Genomic DNA, 15300 nt, shown 5'->3' with positions numbered 1-15300 from the left:
GGCTTTACTGGTTGTTTGCTGTACATGAGTGTGTGGGTTGTGTGGTGGTATGCCAATGAGGGTGGAGTATGGTACAATCTCTGTAACTACCGTGTTTTGCCAGGGCATCACAACCATATGCTGAATTAAGTAACGCAGGCAGCAAGATTGAACCAACATAAATTTATTATTACAATGAAAATATAACAATCAATTAAAATTAATCTCAAATAACAAAACAACAACAATAACAAAATTTAGTGGCCGTCTTCATATTGGTTGACATATTCAGGCCGGGTGGGAGATGACAGTTGGCTTAAAAATGAATCATTTGAATACCTGGGATAATGTTGGGGGGGAAACTGTGGGGGGGGTTATGTGGGGGGTGGTCAAGCTGCAAGCGTGGTGGATGCATCCTGTTTGGTGTACTTTGCAGGGGCTGGCGAGGAATCCATGTCGAAGAATGATGGGGCTGGTTTAACTTGCATATCGTGTCATTGTCATCAAGTTCTCCTCGGCCTGCCTTTCTTAGGACTTCCAACATCAGTCTTTCGGCTTGCTCCCTCTGTGTGGAATCCCATTTGCAGAGTCTGTCCGATGCAAATGCGGCAAAGCTATCCACTGGGGTGCTTTTTGGCTGTGATAGCAGTTGGGTTGCCAAAGAATAAAATTCAGCCGATGTCACAGGGGTGTTGGCCTTCTTTTTGCGTAACTGTCTTCGCCGCATTTCACCTGAGGGTGCAGGTGCCTCATTATCCTCCACAATAGGCTCGCTCGATGTGGTGGGGTTCTCATTCAATTGGGGCCTCACCATATCTGTCTGAGGGTTCTGCGGGAACAGAAAAATAAATGTTAATTAAAAGTCATACATTAATAGTTAGTAAATTTAATTAAAGTGTGACAAAATTGTATTGGAGTGTACTTATCTGAACTGGAAGGGATAACATTTCCAAACTGCACAATAAATCATGGTAACAATAAGTTACTATTTTGTGTTCCTCAATGGCATGTACATAAAAAGTTTGAATACTATGTAACGTGAAGCAAATAAGGTACTTACATCTACAACAGCGGAGGTGTTGTCATCGATCGGGATGTCATCGTTTTCAATGTCTGCTTCCAGGTCTACGTTTCTTTGGTAGGAGCTTTCCATCATTCGTGGTAGCTCCTGGTCCCTTGTGAATTCCAGGAGATTGAAATACCACAAGGGAGAAACATATACCTGGTCAGTGCCGGACCCTGACTTTTTTGATTTGTCCACCTTATTTGCTTCTTTCTTATATACAGTCCTCAAGCCTTGTATCTTCTTTTTTACTACTTTGACATCCACCGCCTCGCCTCCACTGTGTTTTTTAAAAAGCTCCACCAGTTGGGCATAGGCGGCTTGTTTTTTTAGTCTGTCTGAATATTCTGTGGATTTGATTCTCCACAAGCAGGGCAGTGATTTATACAAATCCAGCAGCTCACGCACAAAGTCTTCTTTGTTATAATAAGCCATCTGAAATAAAGAATGAAAAATTTATATGTAAACATAAAAGAAGTTGCAATAAACCGATCACAATTTTTGGTTATGGTGTGGCAGAGACTAAAATGGCCGCCCCCTTTGTGTGGCAGAAACACAAAATGGCGGCTGTAGCTGAGAGACAAAAGATGAAAAAAATCCAGCACTCAAAACATTCAACTGAAATTGTTTTATATTTTATTCATGGATCTGTGTAATTATTAAAGACATTTCGGTCATCCGACCTTCATCAGTTTACACAGAAAAGGTTCTGTAGACAGTATGTGACATTGACTGCAGACCGGGACGGGCAGCTTTTTCCTCTGGTCCAGCTTTTTCATATATTTCTACAGAACCTTTTCTGTGTAAACTGATGAAGGTCGGATGACCGAAACGTCTTTAATAATTACAGAGATCCATGAATAAAATATAAAACAATTTCAGTTAAATGCTTTGAGTGCTGGATTTTTTTCATTTTTTGATCTGGGGTGGGACCCTATCCAAGCACCAGCGACTACAGAAGGAGTGCCACATTTCTATATTTTATTTAATGAGAGACAAAAGAGCCAGCAATGCTAGGATAGGACACATTACAAACAGCACTATGGAGAGACCCCTCTTTAAAAGGCATTATACACACACAGATAAAAGCCAGCAACTTTAATTAACTCACATAATAAATATTAACATATATCTTACAGCAATCAACTCACATAATAAATATTAACATATATCTTAACAGGAAGAACATTATTCAAAAAAAAGCCCACCCCCCCCAACAAGAAAAAAGACCTACCTTTTCAAAGAAGTGTATATCAATGTAGAATCCAAGCGGAATCGCAAATACGATCTCACCGACACTCGAGAGCACTGCAAGGATACTCCAGGTGCAACTGCGGCTTCGATCCGAAAAACACACCAACAAAGCGACCGGGTACAATGGACGAAGGAATCAGGGTGGAGACGCAGGTTCTATCTCAAAGCAAAGCGCAAAAGAAGTGACAAAGGGTGGACGCGATCCAAAATTTAACCGCTAGATACGACCCCTGTATGCCCAATCAGAACGCAGTATTGGTCGCCAATGAAAGCGGAGGGGGATATGGAAAAGGCGACGCAAATGTGACTCACTGCATAATGGGATTGGAATCGTTAACATAGTAGCTGTGTGACAGGGTCCTTATCAATCAGAGCGGAGGGGGTGGAAAAGGCGACGCCCGCCCGTCCGCCCAATCAGAACACAGTATTGGCCGCCAAAGAAAGCGGAGGGGGGTATGGAAAAGGCGACGCAAATGCACGCCTACGTGACTCACTGCATAATGGGATTGGAATCGTTAACATGACAGGGTCCTTATCAATCAGAGCGGAGGGGGTGGAAAAAGCGACGCCCGCCCGGCCGCCCAATCAGAACGCAGTATTGGCCGCCAATGAAAGCAGAAAAGGCGACACAAATGCACGCCTACGTGACTCACTGCATTTTACTACGCCCCTAATGGGATTGGAATCGTTAACATAGTAGCTGTGTGACAGGGTCCCAGCGATTTGAAAGATCGTTATACGGGACGCATGCTCGTTCATAAACTCGTTATGTGTGACACCCAACATGCGATTTCAACAACGACTCATAAACGATCCAGAAAGTGTGACGTAGTAGCGATCTCGTTCACGATCTCGTTATGTGTGACTGGACCTTATGTTACAGCTCCCAGAGGTGTAAGCTGTCACTAGACATAATGTAGCTCCCAGCTACTGCAGGGAAAATGCTGTCTAACAGGATCAAACAATTAGTATAAGATAAGATTCACGGCTTACCCATAGAGTAAACAATAGTAGGAGCTCCTGACACAAAGCAGAGGGGGGAAGGAATGCAGCTCTCAACCCGGACGCGTGTCGCTTAATGCTTCTTCAGCAGGATGAAGGCAGGGGCGGAAGTGTGCTCATTCCCCAGATGTCCGTACTAAATACCCATGTGTCATCTAATTAAACATCAGGTGATATGTGCGTGTCAGCATGGGGCGCACACAGTGAACGGCCCCAGGTGTTTGTGTGGAACAAGCCACAGCATTCCTACTCCAGCACGCAGACTCAGGGAGAAATCTCCCACTGACGTCACCGAGCATGTGCACTGGATCAACGGAGGCCGTGAAGTGTCTCATCACCTAGGGACTATCAGAGAGCGCGCGCCCAGAGACGCACACATCACCAGGAGGTAAACAGGGGCTCATGAAAAACAAGATCACATCACACCTATATTCAGAACGCCCAATCTACATTAATCAACAGATTATAAACCATGTACATAGCATAGAGATAGTATCAAGAATGCAAATTTACAGTCCTACCACATACACACTGTAAAGGCCCCGTCACACTAAGCAACATCGCTAGCAACATCGCTGGTAACGAACAACTTTTGTGACGTTGCTAGCGATGTTGCTGTGTGTGACATCCAGCAACAACCTGGCCCCTGCTGTGAGGTCGTTGGTTGTTGCTGAATGTCCTGGGCCATTTTTTAGTTGTTGCTGTCCTGCTGTGAAGCACAGATCGCTGTGTGTGACAGCGAGACAGCAACAACTAAATGTGCAGGCAGCAGGAGCCGGCTTCTGCTGAGGCTGGTAACTAATGTAAACATCGGGTAACCAAGAGGCCCTGTCCTTGGTTACCCGATATTTACCTTTGATACCAGCCTCCTCCACTCTCACTGTCAGTGCCGGCTCCTGCTCTGTGCACATGTAGCTGCAGCACACATCAGGTAATTAACCCGATGTGTGCTGTAACTAGGAGAGCAAGGAGCCAGCACTAAGCAGTGTGCGCTGCTCCCTGCTCTGTGCACATTTAGCTGCAGCACACATCAGGCAATTAACCCGATGTGTGCTGTAACTAGGAGAGCAAGGAGCCAGCGCTCAGTGTGCGCTGCTCCCTGCTCTGTGCACATTTAGCTGCAGCACACATCGGGTTAATTAACCTGATGTGTGCTGTAACTAGGAGACTGGGGGCTGGTCACTGGTTGCTGGTGAGCTCACCAGCAACTCGTGTAGCCACGCTCCAGCGATCCCTGCCAGGTCAGGTTGCTGGTGGGATCGCTGGAGCGTCGCAGTGTGACATCTCACCAGCAACCTCCTAGCAACTTACCAGCGATCCCTATCGTTGTTGGGATCGCTGGTAAGTTGCTTAGTGTGACTGGACCTTAATGGAACCGCATCAATCAGATAGAAATATCACTTAAGACATAATTAAATCCTTATGATACAGTTTAATCCTTCAATAGTCCCAGATATAGCTATCATCCAGAGACAGCCCAACATAATATATACAATGTTTCATTGTTACAATTGCCTGGAGGTTACATACATCTCAATTAACAGCCCTAGGTTTTATTTTAGTCTCTCACCAGGGTTTAGGAATACAAAGGGATTACAGAATGACTCTGCATTCATTTTTCTTCGTCTATATGTATGAATCTATAGAAAACCCCACTCCCCCCCAACCACCCCCAGGCAATTGTACACATATTAACCACCAGTACATGGTTATAGCAGTAAGTCCATAAGGGTCAGTTCCCAGACTCTTCCAAATCCAGGGGCCGTTTTCCACATGATAGACTTTAACCCCTTCACCCCCGGCCACTAAAACACCCTAATGACCGGGCCATTTTTTGCAATTCTGACCAGTGTCACTTTGACAGGTTATAACTCTGGAACGCTTCAACGGATCCTGGCGATTCTGAGATTGTTTTTTCGTGACATATTGTACTTCATGTCAGTGGTAAATTTAGGCCGATATGTTTTGCGTTTATTTGTGAAAATTTAGGAAATTTGGCGAAAATTTTGAAAATTTCGCAAATTTCAAACTTTGAAAATTTATGCCCATAAATCTGAGAGATATGTCACACAAAATAGTTACTAAATAACATTTCCCACTTGTCTACTTTACATCAGCGCAATTTTCGAAACAATTTTTTTTTCCGTTAGGAAGTTAGAAGGGGTCAAAGGTCATCAGCAAATTCTCATTTTTCCAACAAAATTTACAAAATAATTTTTTTAGGGACCACATTACATTTGAGGTGACTTTGAGAGGCCGAGGTGACAGAAAATACCCAAAAGTGACCCCATTCTAAAAACTACACCCCTCACACTGCTCAAAACCACATCCAATAAGTTTATTAACCCTTTAGGTGCTTCACAGGAACCAAAGCAATGTGGAAGGAAAAAATGAAAATTTTACTTTTTAAACACAAAAATGTTACTTTAGCCATAACATTTTCATTTTTACAAGGGAGAAAAGAGAAAGTGCACCCTACAATTTATTGTGCATGTTCTCCTGAGTACGCTGATACCCCATATGTGGTAAAAATCAATTGTTTGGGCGCACGCCAGAGGTCGAAAGGGAAGGAGCGCCATTTGAATTTTTGAACGCAAAATTAGCTGCACTCATTAGCGGACGCCATGTCGGGTTTGAAGACCCCCTGAGGTGCCTAAACAATGGAGCTCCCCCACAAGTGACCCCATTTTGGAAACTAGAGGCCTCAAATAATTTTTCTAGATGTTTGGTGAGCACTTTGAACCCCTGGGGGCTTCACAAAAGTTTATAGCGTTGAGCCGTGAAAAGAAAAAAAAATTTTTTTACCACAAAACGGTTGCTTCAACTAGGTAGCTTTTTTTTCACAAGGGTAACAGGAAAAAATGCACCATAAAATGTATTGTGCATTTTCTCCTGAGTACGCAGATACCTCATATGTGGTGGAAATCAAATGTTTGGACACACAGCAGTGCTCGGAAGGCAAGGAGCGCCATTTGAATTTTTGAGTGCAAAATTAGCTGCACCTGTTAGCGGACGCCATGTCGGGTTTGAAGACCCCCTGAGGTGCCTAAACAATGGAGCTCCCCCACAAGTGACCCCATTTTGGAAACTAGAGCCCTCAAATAATTGTTCTAGATGTTTGGTGAGCACTTTGAACCCCTGGGGGCTTCACAAAAGTTTATAGCGTTGAGCCGTGAAAAGAAAAAAAAAAACTTTTTTTACCACAAAACGGTTGCTTCAACTAGGTAGCTTTTTTTTCACAAGGCTATCAGGAAAAAATGCACCATAAAATGTATTGTGCATTTTCTCCTGAGTACGCAGATACCTCATATGTGGTGGAAAGTAATTGTTTGGGCGCATGGCGGGGCTCAGAAGAGAAGGAGCGCCATTTGACAGCAAAATTGGTTGGAATCATTAGCGGACGCCATGTCACGTTTGGAGGCCCCCTATGGTGCCTAAACAGTGGAGCTCCCCCACAAGTGACACCATTTTGGAAACTAGAGCCCTCAAATAATTTTTCTAGATGTTTGGTGAGCACTTTGAACACCTGGGGGCTTCACAGAAGTTTATAGCGTTGAGCCGTGAAAAGAAAAATTTTTTTTTTTACCACAAAACGGTTGCTTCAACTAGGTAGCTTTTTTTTTCACAAGGGTAACAGGAAAAAATGCACCATAAAACGTATTGTGCAATTTCTCCTGAGTACGCAGATACCTCACATGTGGTGGAAAGTAATTGTTTGAGCGCATGGCGGGGCTCAGAAGAGAAGGAGCGCCATTTGACTTTTCAAACGCACAGACGCGGTGCACTGATCGGCCGCTGCAGGACGCACGGTCGGATGCGATAAAAAAAAGCGTCGGGGATACGTAAAAAAAAAAAGTCACGCCAAAAATTGACCATGGATGCAGATACGTTATGTGCATCCCTGATCAGCGCTTGGCGGGACGCACGGACGGATGCGATACAAAAAGCGTCGTGAATACGGAAAAAAAAGTCACGCCAAAAATTGAGCAGGGATGCCGATCCGTTATCTGCATCCCTGATCAGCGCTTGGCGGGACGCACGGACCGATGCGATACAAAAAGCGTCGGGGATACGGAAAAAAAAGTCACGCCAAAAATTGAGCAGGGATGCCAATCCGTTATCTGCATTCCTGATCAGCGCTTGGCGGGACGCACGGACGGATGAGGTGTAAAAATGGACAGGGGATACGGAAAAAAAAAAAAAAGTTATACTCACAGTACCCAGAGGACTAGCAGGAGGATCACTGACCAGAAGAGCTGCAGAGGAACAGATGGCAGAGAGATGGACAGCTTTACAGGAGCAGCAGGCAGATCAGCAGAATGCCCAGGAAGGACCCAGCGATGGACGCAGATGTGATCAGGCCGGTGAAGACAGGTAAGAGGACGTCGGGGGAGAGCAGAGGGGCAGAGGGGGGGGGGGGTTGAGGGCAGGGGGGGGGGTGAGAGCAGAGGGGGGGGTGAGAGCAGAGGGGGGGTTGAGAGCAGAGGGGGAGGGGGGCAGATCGGGGCGTAGGGGGGCAGATCGGGGGGGGGGCACGGGCAGGGGCCTTCACGGCAGCGCGCAGGGGCACCACGGGAGCGCGCACGGGCTGCAAAGTGAGCACAGTACTCACTTTGCAGCAGCAGCGGTGACCTCAGCAGCAGCGGTGGTCGCAGATCGGGATGCCGGAGGGCAGATCGGGGCGTAGGGGGGCAGATCGGGGCGTAGGGGGGCAGATCGGGGGGGGGGGGGCACGGGCAGGGGCCTTCACGGGAGCGCGCAGGGGCCTTCACGGGAGCGCGCAGGGAGCGGAATACTTACCATTGGAGCAGGAGCGGCGGAGACATCAGAGGCGGCGGCAGCAGCAGCGGTGGCGTGGTACCAAAAGTACCAGCCACTCCACGCTGCAGACATGTTGGGGGAGGGCTCACAGGCCAGCACAGGCCTGGGGAGGGCGGCCACCGGCAGATCAGACCGCCCCACTGCACACTGATTGGAGCGATTCCGCGTCATAGCACGATCGCTCCAATCAGTGCTGCAGGGGCTGGGGGCGACATGTTTGAGGTCCACCTATGATATGCTGCTGCAGCTGCGGCATCTCATAGCTGGATCTCACAGGATCGCACTAATTCCGGCATTATTTTTGCCGAAATTAGTGCGATCGATGTGGTTGGCGGTTCAGATTTGAACAGCCAATCACATCGATCGTCGATAGGGGGTGGCGATGCCGCCCCCCCTGGGGTCAAGCAAAGGTCCCCTGCTGTAAGAAACAGCAGGGGACATCATTTGAAAGCCGTTGCTATGGCCACGGCAATCAAATGAAGTTTAGGCAGTAAAATTACGTCCCTGGTCGTTAAGTCACGTTAAAATAGGACGTAATTTTACTGCCCGCGGTCGTGAAGGGGTTAAAGTAATGGTCAGATGGTGTGTATTGAGATCAAGTTTCACGATGCGCCGCAGAAAACCACCGATCATGACAAGCCACATGGGTACCAATTCATCAGATGAATAAATCACTATTAAAATAAGGAGAACAAACAAACACAATTAAAAAAAGAATCAAAGAACACCATAAAAAACACCCTAAAAATGTGTTGCACTGATCATCTATAAAAAGGGGGCAAAGCTAAGTTTTTCATTTAGCCCCTTAGGCACCATTGTGCCCAAAGTGACTATCCACCGGCACTCAACCTGTGCCAATAGCTTCTTCCAGTCACCCCCTCTGATACCACAGTGCAACACATCAATACCCATAAGTTTCAACCCCGAGGCATCACAACCATAGAAGGTCTTAAAATGCCTCGGGATTGTCCTAAGGGTCGTATCATCAACCACCTGTTTTGAATTACGAATGTCACGAACATGTTCCCTCGTCCTAGTCCGAAGCTGCCTAGATGTTAATCCAACATACAGCTTCGGACAAGGACAGGTTGCCAGATATATGACAAAAGAGCTCTTAGGCTATGTGCGCACAGTGCATTTTTCGCGGCGTTTTTGCGCGTTTTTCGGGTGCGTTTTTGGCCTTAAAACTGCAGGACTTTGCTTCCCCAGCAAAGTCTATGAGTTTTCATTTTTGCTGTCCGCACACATTGTTTTTTTTACCTGCGTTTTTGAGTTAAAAAAAAAAAATGGACATGTCAGTTCTTTCCTGCGTTTTTCTGCGTTTTTCTCCCCTGCAATGCATTGGAAAAACGCAGCAAAACGCAGAGATCAAAAACGCAGCAAAACGCAGCCAAAAACGCACCAAATCGCGGCAAAAACGCATGCGTTTTTTATGCGTTTTTTCGACGCAGGTGCGTTTTTGTGCGTTTTTAGCGGCCAAAAACGCACAAAAACGCAGCGTCAAAAAGACGCAGTGTGCGAACCTAGCCTTACACGTAATATATTTCTGGATTTTGAAATGCTGCCGTTCGCCGATCGAAAATCAGATCCTGGAATAAGATTGTGTTCTCTACAAGCCAGACACTCCCCGCATACAAAGCAACCCTTTCTCTTAACTGGTTCATTTAATAGGAATGGATTCGACACCGGTGCCACATAATGGCTGTCAACCAGAATGTCCCTGAGATTTCTCCCTCGCCGAGGTGTCATCAAGGGATTCTCAGAGACACTTTGGGACAGGGTCCTATCTGTCTTAAGGATCGCCCAGTGTCTTTTCAGGCACTCTCTCATTTTGTCCCACTGGCAATTGAATGTTGAAATGTATCTAATCTCATTCCCTTTATTTTTATCTTTCTTTGTACTGCTTGCACTATACAAAAGTTGTTCTCCCGGAGTGTGTCTGGCTCGCAGGTAACCCCTCTTTATATTGCGGTTACTATAACCCCTTTGTTGGAAGCGTACCCTCAGATTTTGTGACTCACTTTAATTAGATGACACATGGGTATTTAGTACGGACATCTGGGGAATGAGCACACTTCCGCCCCTGCCTTCATCCTGCTGAAGAAGCATTAAGCGACACGCGTCCGGGTTGAGAGCTGCATTCCTTCCCCCCTCTGCTTTGTGTCAGGAGCTCCTACTATTGTTTACTCTATGGGTAAGCCGTGAATCTTATCTTATGCTAATTGTTTGATCCTGTTAGGCTATGTGCACACGCTGCGTTTTTTTGACGCTGCGTTTTTGTGCGTTTTTGGCCGCTAAAAACGCATAAAAACGCACCTGCGTCGAAAAAACGCGGCAAAAAACGCACGCGTTTTGCCGCGATTTGGTGCGTTTTTTTGCTGCGTTTTGCTGCGTTTTTGCTCACTGCGTCCTTATGCGTTTTTTATCAGTGAACAAAAAAAAAAAAAGGTCTGATGTCATTTCCTTCTTCAATGTGTTCTTCATTCTCCACTAGTGTATGCAGAAGAGCAGACAGCTGCAGAACTACAAGGCTCAGCATCCTTGATCCAATAGTGTATGCAGGACAGCAGACAGCAGCTGTCGAACTACAAGGCTCAGCATCCTCCATCCAATAGTGTATGCAGGAGAGCAGACAGCAGCTGTCGAACTACAAGGCTCAGCATCCTCCTTCCAGGACTGTATGCAGGATTTCTCTGCCCCCCCAAAAAAAAAAAAAAATGACGTGGGCTTCGCCATATTTTTGTATGCTAGCCGGGTACAGGAGGCAGGTACGGGCTGCCCCCAACCTGCCTATTTGTACCCGGCTGGGAACCAAAAATATAGGGAAGCCCTTTTTTTTTTAAATTATTTCATGAATTTCATGAAATAATTTAAAAAAAAAATATGACGTGAGCTTCGCCCCATTTTTGAGTCCAGCCGGGTACAACTAGGCAGCTGGGGATTGGAATCCACAGTGCAGGGTGCCCATGCTTTCTGGGCACCCCCGCTGTGAATTGCAGTCCCGCAGCCACCCCAGAAAATGGCGCTTTCATAGAAGCGCCATCTTCTGGCGCTGTATCCAACTCTTCCGGCTGCCCTGATGCCGGGTGGCTAGCCAGGTAATAATGGAGTTAGGGCTAGCTGTATATTATCAGCTAGCCCTAAGCCCGAAATTCATGGTGTCACGCCAATATTAGACATGGCCACCATGAATTTCTAGTAAAGATAAAAAAAAAACACAACACAGAAAAATATTTTTATTAGAAATAAAACACAACACAATTAGTGACTCCATCTTTATTGAAATAAACCCCCCTCCGCAGTAATCCTGGGTCAGGGTCCCGCGCCGTCCAATCAGGATCCAATATCATCTGATCGGATCAGATGATGTGTCAGGTTAAAGGATGTGAATCCCATCACACATCAGCTGATTGTATAAAAGCCGATTATACAATCAGCAGATGCATCAGTAGAAAAAAAAAAAAAATAATACTCACTTATGTGCTGAATTACCGGCAGCTCCCGGAGCGATGGGGCGGGAGACTGATCCCGTCCGATCGCTGCAGCAGCTGCCGGTAATCAGGGATGAAGTCTCCTGACGCATCCGCTGATACCGGCCGGGCGCCCGCGTCAGCCCGAGACTCGATCAGCTGATGCGTCAGGTGACTGCATCAGGTGATCCATCGCCAGGTCCTGCAAGCAAGGTCCTGCCCCGGGGAGACTGCACACAGCCTGAGCGGGAGCGGCGATACCGTGAGAGGAGATGGGAGCGGGCATGGCACCGGGAGTCTGCAGACAGGTGAGTATAACTTTTTTTTTTTTATTCTACTGTTAACTTTTGTTTTCGCAGCCGCTTCCACCTCCTGCCTGTACATGGCGCCGCACGGCAGCATACATGCACAGGACGGGAGGTGGACGCAGCGGTGACGGTACCGGGAGGATTCATGCTTCTGTCTATACTGACAGAAGGAATCCTCTTCCTGTACACGTCACTTTACTACCCACCTCCTGCGCTTATAGCTGCGTTTTTGGTCTTAGAAACGCACCAAAACGCAGCTATTTGCGTTTCTCATTGCGTCTTTCAACATCCCATTGAACTCAATGGACGAAAAGCGCAGTGAAAAACGCGGGAATAATTGACATGCTGCGTTTTTGTGGTCACCACAAAAACGCAGCTGAAAAAAAACGCTGTGTGGGGACAGCAAAAATGAAAACTCATAGACTTTGCTGGGGAAGCAAAGTCATGCAGTTTTGAGGCCAAAAACGCACCCGAAAAACGCGCAAAAACGCACCGTGTGCACATAGCCTTAGACAGCATTTTCCCTGCAGTAGCTGGGAGCTACATTATGTCTAGTGACAGCTTACACCTCTGGGAGCTGTAACTAAGATATGGGGCTTAATCTACTATTTGTTCTATATTTCTATGCTAGCTAGACACACTGCTCCACTTTTGTGGGGGGTGGATGTTTGGTAGAGGTCCTCCTTATACCTTCCGATTAATGAATCATGTGTTTTTAGATTTTTGTATATGTAAATCTTTAATAAAAATTGATGTATTTTTGGAAATTTACACTCCTATGTGTATGTGGTTCTTTTGGGACTCATACATTATTTGCAGTCTGTTGATGGAGTTATTCCACTTATTTTTCCATACATAAGGGAAGTAGATGAAATTACTACTATGATATTGCAATTTTTCCCTTTGTCCTTGATCTTATTCATCGTACCTGTGGCAGCAGCGATATTAATGAAAGGAGCGACGTGTCAACGATCACCGTTTTTGAACGATTTTGCGATTGTTGATCATCGCTCCTTGGTGTCACACGCTGCGATATCGCTACTGGCGCTGGATATGCGTCACTAACGACGTGACCCTGACGATATATCGGTAGCGATGTCGCAGCATGTAAAGCACCCTTAAGGCTATGTGTGCACGCTGCAGATTTGCCGCGGATTTGATGCAGAAAATGTGTCTAACATTGCTGCAGTCAATTCCCCAGCAAAACCTATGCGTTTTAAAAAAATGCTGTGCGCACACTGCGTTTTTTTTTTATACCCGCGGATTTACCGGCAGATTTTCCACTGCCGAATTAATGAGCATGTCACTTCTTTTCTGCAGGTACCTGTGATTTTTGCCATAGATAATGGTTAAAATCCGCGGGGACCAACTTGCAGAAAATCCGCTGTAAATCCGCAGCAAAACTGCATGCGGATTTCGTTGCGGTTTTGGTACGGTTTTTTTTTTTACCGCGGGTGTGGGATTCTTTAAGAGGGTCCGGTTTTTCCTTAACAAAAAGGCACTTTCTAGTGCGCACATAGCTTAAAGGTAGCATGGTATAGCTACAGGTTTGTTATCCCACTAAAAACACGTGGTGCCGTTTGGCTACTGGGAGCACTGATATAGCGTTTATAAGTCCTTTGTCATTATGAATGCATTTGGTGCACCTGTTCAAATCAGATAATTGATGCAGATAGGGCAATGTTTACACCTGTATTCACAGCTTTTATTGTCGATTGGAAGCGATCTGAGGGAAATAGTACCACTGCATTGAGCCTTAATTTTGCCAATGAAACATTGCATAGCACAGTGGGACCCCAATGCAAGTTAATGACATCAAACAAGCACCGGTGGGGTCTGGACACGAGATACAGCACTGGTGTGAACAGAAGCCAGGTTCAGAGGTGAACATGATATTTGGTCAATTATGCAAAATAGTGTCCGAAGGTCCTCAGTGTTTGGTCACCGGCAGTTTTTGCCAACAGTAATTTTCGCATATGGATAAATAAGAAGTAAAGAAGAGCCTCCGGCCGCTGTCCATGGAGGACTACCTTTCTTCACATAGTCATGAGAATTAACAGGCAATCACTGGTTTTATAATCAATAGTCATACAATCTTATTTTATCACACTTTCATAAATTATGAATGGGGGGGGGGGTGGCGTATTTCTTAATTTATGGCATTTAGCTGAGCAAGAAATATCCCAGGACTTAAAGTCTGGTTCTCAATTTTCAAAAGTTGTCACATCTTAAGTATAGGGATAACTGGTGGTCTGACCGCCATGGCCCCTACCAATCCTGACAACTAATTTGGAGTAAGGCCTGTTTCACATGTCAGTGAAAAACAGACTTTTTCACTGATGTGTTAAAAACGCATACTGTATGTCCCTCCGTGTGCCGTGATTCACGGCACACGTGGGTTGTCCAAGTTCTATCCATGATCCATACTCCATTATTGCACATAAAGATAAACTCACCTGTCCCTGCTCCTACTGTCCGTTTTGCTGAACTCTTCTGCTCTGCTAGGTTTCCGCCCCTGCTGCAGCTACTTCAGGGTTGGCTGTTCCTGCATAAATGAATATGCATGCAGTAATGAGCCGGCTCTGAAGCAGAGGCCGGAGACAAGCAGCGATGGAGAAGGGGAGTATAAAATGCTTTTTATTTTCAATGTACGTGTTTTTCTGGTACGTGTTTCACGGATCACACCATAGTGTAGTCCGTGGGACATCAATGATGCCAGAAAAAAAGCGGACATGTGTCCGTGCGGAGCACACGGACATGCGTGTACACTGCACGGAGATACAGTCTGTGAAAAATCACTGATGTGTGCGCATTGGTTTTAATGGGACTGCGTATGTCCGTGATTCTGGTACATATAAAAACTAGCATATTCGTACCAGAATCAGTGACGTCTGAAACAGGCATAAAACTGAGGATTTGGGAATGAAAGTTATATTAGTAACCTTGCTTTCATGTTATGTGTAAGAAAAAAAAATGTTCTACAAAAAAGTCAGTCTTGTCCAAAATATTGAAAATTGTGCTTGCATTTAGTGAGATATTGAATAAAATCTTACTTCTCCAAGGTGTGTACTCATTTATACTGGGCATCGTACATTGGAATAAAGCTGGTCAACCAGATACGGTTAGGATCACTACATGGTGGAATGAGCACAGGGCTCCTATCCCCTGATGGAAGGAATTCGGTACGCTGGATTTCAGATTATATTGTGGAACTAGGTACCATACATGTCCTGTCTCAATTTTTCTGTCATTCCTTGGTGGGACATTATGTAGTTAGTTGCTAATCTCGGGCTAATATTGATCATCGAGCCCCTCAAAAAATCCTGCTTATTTTATGCAGCAATATACCGTGTTTCTCCAAAAAGGAGACAGTCTTAGCAGCTTTCACATTGCGTTTTCACCT

General features: G+C 45.7%; 1 protein-coding gene across 2 annotated transcripts in view; it reads right to left on the bottom strand.

Moving 5' to 3' along the window:
- Window positions 1-15300, bottom strand: part of IDH1 (isocitrate dehydrogenase (NADP(+)) 1) — a 112969-nt gene that overhangs the window by 75790 nt on the left and 21879 nt on the right. The window contains exon 1 of one of the 2 annotated variants that reach the window (XM_075317795.1): window positions 3290-3536. The exons of the other annotated variant lie outside the window; for it this stretch is intronic. The gene's annotated coding sequence lies outside the window, so the exon portion shown is untranslated. Of the gene's footprint in view, window positions 1-3289; window positions 3537-15300 lie in introns of those variants that run through there. 2 annotated transcript variants of the gene reach the window in all.

Source organism: Anomaloglossus baeobatrachus, chromosome 7, assembly GCF_048569485.1.
Source record: "Anomaloglossus baeobatrachus isolate aAnoBae1 chromosome 7, aAnoBae1.hap1, whole genome shotgun sequence".
NCBI lineage: Eukaryota > Metazoa > Chordata > Amphibia > Anura > Aromobatidae > Anomaloglossus > Anomaloglossus baeobatrachus.
Note: the sequence above shows the minus strand (reverse complement) of the source record. Positions and strands in the feature narration are given on the sequence as shown.